Genomic DNA, 8,160 nt, shown 5'->3' with positions numbered 1-8,160 from the left:
CCATATAGTTTAAAAATTCAAGAATTGTTTCTCATGTGCTACTAGTACACAATACCAAAAATAAAATATATTCATTCTTGATAATCTAAATCTTTATGAAAATAACAAAAAGGCATCCAGATGCATGCTATCTGTCCTAAGAAATCAAAACAAACTTCTGTACTTTAAAATATGGAACCACAGACTATTTAATGAGGCAAGGAAACAGTTATTTTGTTTTGTTCACTCTAATAAATGTTACATTTATGATCTTGCTATATCCTTTGTGCGATTGGTTACTTGGTTGCCTTACCACATAATAGAAAATAAATAGTTCCAATTACCTGTTTTTATAATAATAATGAAAATAATCCAAACCTTAACATGTTAAAAAAGTGAAAAACATTTTAAAATTTAATTTTGAACTTTCAACTCGGCATTCTGAAAGATTTCCTTTGCCATGTGGGTGCATAGTCCGGCAGTACAGATTGTTAATTTTTCACTTCCTGCTCTTACTATTATTTCTTACGCAATTCAGAAGCATGTCTGGTAGTCCTTGTTCCAACACAACCTTTCAGTACTGCAAAACGACCTAGGATTACACTTTGCAATAACTTAGTATCCTACTCCTTATGAGTGTGGATAAAAATCTCCATTTCATAAAAAAAAAAAAAAAAACCAAACCTTTATACTATCCTGGGTTTCAATCCCTGAAAATAATCGGAATGTGGAAAATGCACACATTCCTTAATATTTTCGAAGTATTTACCTACAGTCTCAACTATAGCTTGGCTTAGAGAACCTTCACAACAGGACAGCAAGGAATAGCGGCATTTTTATCAAAGGGGTCTACATTATTCCAAGTAATTTAGCGACTCCTCTGAAATCACATCTCGGGTCTGCGGATGTCAGGAGGAGAGCTAAAAATGAGGGGGACGCAGTGCATACTGGGTCTTGTAGTTCCGGAGCCAAACGAGAGGGCGTGGTGTTGCGTGGAACGCTGGGAGTTGAAGTCCAATTGTCCCCGGGACCTCAAGACAGGAGTAAAGTGGATTGTCTATCAGACACACCAGTTACAGATAGATACTTTCCCTTGGCTCTGCGCTTGCCGTATTGGTGACCTAGGGGCTGGGGTGGCGAACAGTGGGGAAAAAAGATGAAGCGGAGCACGGGTCTGTGGGCTGCTGATATTGCTAAGACCAATCAAAAGGATTTAGTGCCCCGGAAGTGGCTGACCTACTGGGTTCGAAGAGGAGGCCTTTCCTTTTACTACGGTGGCCGGGGAGCCTGTGGCCGCAGCGCTGAGGTCGGAGCGTCTGCGTGTGTACTGGCTTGGCTGCTTTTGGGGCGGCTGCTGCTAGAGCTGGATCATTTCCCGGGTTGGTGGCTCCTGCACATATTTTACATTTCTTCAGTTCTGTTTCGGTGAGGGGCGATTTGAGCCTAGCGGAGTCAGGAGAAGGTTGGGACTTAGTGCTTCTGGTCTCCAGATGACCGGGTTTTTGGGGGACCCTGCCGTCTGTGGAGATCCTGTGGCCAACCGTTTAGGCTCTGAGGATTTTGGCGCCTCCTTCATTTACTTTCTAGTGTAATTTGTCTTCTGACCCCTCGCCCTTTCTGGGCTCCAAACCTAACAGTCAGCCTTCCTCTGGGCAGCTGTTCCCCTCTCCTTGTGGCTTTTCTTGGTATTCCAGATAGGACTTCTTGTCCCCTAAGTTATCGCATCCGTTTAACTTTTTCTCGTTAAAAAAGAAAAGAAATGAAAATCAAAACCAAAAATTAGATTCTCAAAATCTCAATTTTCTCATTCCTAATACCTTTCTTCCTTTTTGGCCTTTGTTACTGCTGCAGACCTTAACACTCTCGCCTGAATATCTTAATGCCTTTACATCCAGACATCAACGTTCACTCACTTAATTTGGTTCTCACTCATCCTCAACGTTTCCACCTCCATCCACATCTAAGGGCTCTTTATATGTTGGAAGTTCGAATACATTCTTAGGATGATTGGTGAATCTGAGAGACGTCAGTGGTCAACTCGGCATGCCTCTGCTTATAGAGTTTATATTTCTTAAGATTTCTTTGGCTTACATTTTGGTTTTGTGTTGATTATTTTCCCACAGGGGGTTTGCTGCTACCCTATAGTTAGAGGAGAATACCTTGTCCTACAGGTCTTTGTGTCTGAATTACTTAGGTGGGACCCCACCCCCCCATTCTTAGTCGGAACATGTGTCGCCTGTGGAATTTGCAATGATTTTGTGTCAGTTAATAGCAGATAGACACAACGGAATGCTCTTTCCTTCTTGCTTGCTTGTGATTTGTAATTAGATTATGAGTCATTGAAAGTACCCAGAGGGATTGGAAAAGCTTTGAAAGGTAAATTCTATGCATGTTCCAGTTTACAAATTAATAAAGCTTCTTTCCTGAACAAGGAAGAGTTTCTAACTGGTACAATAATCTGGTGCTATGTTGAATTATCAGTTCATTCTTCGTAAAATTTTGGGAACGGCTTAAAGTAAAAAGTAGCCAATATAAGGAATTGTATAATGTAGTAAAAAAAAAGTTTAAAGACCATTTAACTAATGCCCTTTTTCTGTAAAATGGAATGCAAATATGTTGAAAAATTTATTTGTTATAATTGTTTATGGTGTATTTTTTGAAGATTTTATTTATTTATTTGAGAGGGAGAGAGAGATAGAGCACAAACAGGGGGGAGAGGGGAAAAGCAGGCTCCCCACCGAGCAAGGAGCACAATATGGGGCTGGATCCCAGGACCCTGGGATCATGACCTGAGCTGAAAGCAGTCACTTAACCGACTGAGCCACCCAGGTGCCCCAATGGTGTATTTTTATATATTTTGATAAATCTGGTAAAACAGGATTGTATACTATTCCCTAATATTCTGTAGACAGAAATTTTTTACTTCCTGGCTTTATGGGGACTGTGTAAATCAAATAAGTTTGCAGTTTTTCTTGTATTCTAATTATTGCACTATGGAAATCCTAATAGTAAAACTTCCGTTCTTCTTTAGTCATTCAAATATAATCTATAATATATAATCTATGTAAAATATAAATATTAATACCTGTACCCTGTCAAATTGGAATTATTCCTAATTAATCAGAAATGGTTTCAGCCATGCTTATGATTTGGAGCTAAATATATATTTCAGGGGCACCTGGGTGGCTCAGTCGTTGGGTGTCTGCCTTCGGCTCAGGGCATGATCCCCGGGTCCTGGGATTGAGGCCCGTTTCGGGCTCCCTGCTCTGCTGTGAGCCTGCTTCTTCCTCTCCCACACCCCCTGCTTGTGTTCCCTCTCTCACTGGCTGTCTCTCTCTCTGTCAAATAAATAAATAAATAAAATCTTAAAATATATATTTCAGATTTAATTCACTCATAGAATTCTTGGCTGGATAAATGATAAGAGGCTAGATATTACTCAAACTTTTTATATTTTTCCTGAGATTTTATTCATTTTGTAAGCATTTATTGAATATGTCTTGCTGTTTAACTGTTGTCAGAAAAATCATCAAAACATTTATTGAGAGCATCCTCTTGTCCTCAGATCTGTACTAGATGCTATTAAAGCATTATTGCATTTAATCAATATAACAACTCAGTGAGCTGGTGAACATTATTTACATTTAGCAGATCAAGAAACTGAAGCTCAAACAGTTCAAGTCATTTAGTTAGTCCAGTGCATTTTGACTCTTCCCACTATACCACAGCTGCAAAGATGTGTTCTCTACCCTGGAATATATAAGGAACATTAATTCAATAAGTATTTTTTGAAGCAGCTGTTATTTGGTACATGATATATGTTATTTGTTGCTGGAGATACAACAGTGAACAAAAGAGACCAAAGCCCCTGCTCTTGGGGACCTTACACTATAGCAGTATGGGATGTAAACCTTGTCTTCAAGAAGCAGCAAGTACAACCAATATGCTGTATTAGATTTTATGTGTTTTAGAATGTTAAAGTTGAAAAGAGAGATTAACTAGGAAAGATTTAATGAAGAAGATGAGATTTAATCTAGAACTAAAGTAGTGATTATATATTTGGTAGGTAGAAACTGGGAGGAAAGTGATTCTAACTTGAGGCATAAAAAGAAGAAAATTCTGAATTGTAGGGGAGAGAAGAGAGGGAAGGGTGGATAACTAGACTGCTTTGTATCTTCAGTTCCTTGCACACACAAGTGCGCAGTGTTGGTTGAATTTGAAACAAATGTTTGTTTTTTTTTTTAAAGATTTTATTTATTTATTGACAGAGAGAGAGATGGCCAGCAAGAGAGGGAACACAGGCAGGGGGAGTGGGAGAGGAAGAAGCAGGCTCCCAGTGGAGGAGGCAGATGTGGGGCTCGATCCCAGGACTCCGGGATCACGCCCTGAGCTGAAGGCAGACGCTTAATGACTGAGCCACCCAGGTGCCCCTGAAACAACTGTTTAAATGAATGAAGCTATGACAAGAGTTCAGATATGAAACAAGGAGGAATTAGATAGATGTAGTGTTATTATAGTGGGACTAGGAGAAAGGAATGGACTTGATAGCTGTTGGTGAAAGAACCAGTAGGGTCTGTTAATTATTGAATGTTGGGAGTAGCGTGGTGGTCAAAGGAGAAAGGGAGGCTAGATTACCAAGTTTAAACTGAGTGGACCAGGTGTGTTGTTGATTTACTTATTTCATCAAATCATAAGATTTTTAAAAAAAGTCCTAGATGCACCTTTGTTGTATGAACCACTATGAAAGAAAAAATTTTTGCCAATTAAACAAAGATCATCAACTATAAGATGTATTCATTTTCAAAGTTAAAATGTAAATGTATGATCTAGAAATGATGAAATAAAGTACTCCTTATGATGGTTGGTGGATCTTATAACCAGTTTTTTTCTGTTTATAAATAAACTTGCAATCTTTGACATGCATTCAATCGTTTAGCATTTATTTATTAACTGGGCACTCTCCTAGGTCACAATGATTAAATGGTGAGTAAATACAGTTTTTACCTTCATATTGTATAACTGGGGAGGCAGACATAAATCAAATGTTCAAAGAAATTTAAAGTTCCAGTTATTTTAAGTGCTATAAGAAAGGACTTGATGTTATACAGAGGAAAAACTGTTTATAAGAGGGATAGCAGTGTGGGTAAGGAGAGCCCAGATGAGAGATGATAATATCTTGGGCAAGATGGTGGTGAAGATGGAAGTGGGTGGATTTAGAGATATTTAGGAGGTGGAACTAGGTGACAGACTAGATGTGAGGAATGAGGGAGACGAAGGTGGTGCCACCACTAGCTTTTTGGCTTATGTAACTGGATGGATAGTAGTACAGTTCACTGAGAGAACACTGTAAGATGATCAGGTTTGGGGGGACATGATTTGTTTGTTAATATTTTTTTATGGTGGCATCAATTTTCAAGGTTAATTTCTTATTTTTTTTCTTTTATGTCATTGTTTGAACTAAGTATACTTGAGGAATGGTGTACCTGAAATAAATTTTTTCAGTGTGTTTTTTTTTTTCTTGAGTGAGCAGGGATAAAGTTCTAGATGAAAGCATTTGGAAATATGCTGGTATTTGTTTTGACTTTATATGTAACGTATTCAACCATATATATGAATAGGTATATGATTATTTTCATGTGGGATTTGGCAATAAATTGGGTATCTGGTTAAATTCTAACTTCATTCAGTTAGTGTATATGTAAATTTAAATGTGTATTAGGGAAGAAAGACATGCTCTTGATTTTTCCCTTGAAATGTCTCCTTTGTGTAATTTTTGATAGATATTGAATCAATACAGTTTATTTTTAAAATTTTATGTTTCATAGTAAAGCAGTAGAATGTGTAGAACAGAGAGCATGGCTTCTGGAGTCAGACTGCCGAGATTCAAGGTGTGTTTTGCTATTTACTAGCAGTATGACCTTGTAGAAGTTTAGTCTTTCCAAGCCTTTTCCCCCCTTAATCTATAAAATGAGGATAACAATAGTATCTGCATTAAAGAGTTGCTGTAAGGATTAAACGAGATGATATATGTGCATAGGTTAACAAAATTACTGGTCCAGAGTTTGTGTTTATTATTGTTATAGATATGTGTTCTGAAATTATTTGTATGTCTGTGACAACATTTTAATTCTAGAGATCCTTATAACTAAAAGATCTCAGTTGCAGAAAAAATTTGTTTAGTCATTTTTGGATTTGGAGTAAATATTATGTAAGATAGTTTTGCTGATTCATAATTGTCCTAGATGAGTTAACACGTCCTCTTTTAAGCATTTTCTTTTTTTTTTCTCTTTTAAGCATTTTCATCAGAGATTATGTTTAGTCTACAGCTATGATAGGAAACTAATGGTGTCTTGGTTTGTAATTAGTTATTATTTGTTAGGGTTATTACTTTTATTTTTAGCCAAACTTTTCTGAACTTTGTCTTTGCTTTTAGTGCTTATGGATAGGATAAAGAAGTAGTTAGACTTAATAAAGTCTGATCAGCTGCTTGAAAGTCAATTTAATTTCCACCCTACTTTTTTCTCTCAACTTTTTTCTTTTGAAAGTTTCTTTTTTAAAAAAAATTTTTATTTATTTATTTTTTTGATGTAAAGTTCAATGATTCATTAGTTGCGTATAACACCCAGTGCACCGTGCAATACGTGCCCTCCTTACTACCCATCACCAGCCTATCCCATTCCCCCACTCCCCTCCCCTCTGAAGCCCGCAGTTTGTTTCTTAGAGTCCGTAGTCTCTCATGCTTCATTCCCCCTTCTGATTACCCCCCCTTTCTTTATCCCTTTCTTCTCCTACCGATCTTCCTAGTTCTTATGTTCCATAGATGAGAGAAACCATATGAAAGTTTCAAACCTAGGGCTTCTGGGTGGCTCAGTCGGTTAAATGTCTGCTTTCGGCTTAGGTCCTGATCTCAGTGTCCTGGGATCAGTCCCCCTCAGGGCTACCTGCTCAGTGGGGAGCCCGATCCTCCCTCTGCCTCTCCCCCCCTACTCGTGCTCACAAGCTCGCTCTCTTTCTCACTCGCTCTCAAAAATAAAAATAAATAAAATCTTAAAAAAAAAGAAAGTTTCAAACTTATAAAAAAGCTGAAAGAATAGTACAGCAAATACCTGTATATCTTTTATTTAGATTCAGTAGTTAACATTATACCTCATTTGCTTTCTCTTTCTCTAAATATACACACATGGCATGCTTTATTTTTCTTGCTGAACCATTGGAAACTAAGGACTCATCCTGACACTTCACTCCTAAGTTCTTAGTCATATATATCCTATGAACTAGGACATTCTCCTACATAGCTATAATGCTATGTGCACACCCAAGTAATTTAACCTTGATTGATAATACTAGCTAATGTATAGGCCATATTAAACAGTTTGAATTTACTTAGATGTTTATCAGTAATGTCCCTTATAGCTTTAAAAAAATACTTAAAGGGGCGCCTGGGTGGTTCAGTCAGTTAAACAGCTGCCTTCTACTCAGGTCATGATCTCAGGATCCTGCTCAGTGGGGAGTCTGCTGCTACCTTGGCCTCTGCCTGCTGCTCCCCCTGCTTGTGCTCTCTTCCTCTTTCTCTCTCTGTCAAATAAATAAATAAAATCTTTAAAAAAATACTTAAAAAGTACTTCTAGTTGGGGTGCCTGGGTGGTTCAGTCATTTAAGCATCTGACTGTTGATTTCTGCTCAGGTCATGATCTCAGGGTCCTGGGATTGAGCCCGGCATTGGGCTCTGTGTGAAGGGTTGCTTGTCCCTCTCCCTCTGCTCCTCTACACCTCCCCACCCCCGCCCACCCTTGCACTCTCTCTCAAATAAATAAATCTTAAAAAAAAAAAAAAAAAAGAATTCCAGTCAGATCTTATTTATTTTCTTAGTTGTCATGTCTGTTTTCTTTTATCTAGAGCAATTCCCACCTTTTCTTTTTCCTCCTTCCTTTTTTTTTGTTTTTGTTTTTTGGTCTTTTAAGACTGACAGTTTTGAAGAGTCCAGGCCATTTTGTTTTGTAGAATGACTTACAAAATGAATTTATCTGATTGTTTCCCCACAATTTCAGGTTAAATATTTTTTTCCCAAGACTATTACGTAGGAGATATTGTAAACTTTCCATTTCACCGCTTCAGGAAGAATATAATGGCAGTTTGTCCCATTACTGGTAATGTTAAGATCAATCACTTAGGTTAGCCAGA

General features: G+C 37.8%; 1 protein-coding gene across 4 annotated transcripts in view; it reads left to right on the top strand.

Moving 5' to 3' along the window:
* Positions 1-1,010: 1,010 nt before the first annotated feature.
* ATG4C (autophagy related 4C cysteine peptidase) overlaps positions 1,011-8,160 on the top strand; it is an 85,970-nt gene continuing 78,820 nt past the window's right edge. The window contains exon 1 of one of the 4 annotated variants that reach the window (XM_026497933.4): positions 1,011-1,358. The gene's annotated coding sequence lies outside the window, so the exon portion shown is untranslated. Of the gene's footprint in view, positions 1,405-8,160 lie in introns of all 4 variants that reach the window. The other 3 variants (XM_057310611.1, XM_026497934.4, XM_026497935.4) reach the window with 3 other exon arrangements.

Source organism: Ursus arctos, unplaced genomic scaffold, assembly GCF_023065955.2.
Source record: "Ursus arctos isolate Adak ecotype North America unplaced genomic scaffold, UrsArc2.0 scaffold_12, whole genome shotgun sequence".
NCBI lineage: Eukaryota > Metazoa > Chordata > Mammalia > Carnivora > Ursidae > Ursus > Ursus arctos.
The sequence above is the reverse complement of the archived record's forward strand: the minus strand, read 5'-3'. Positions and strand labels throughout refer to the sequence as shown.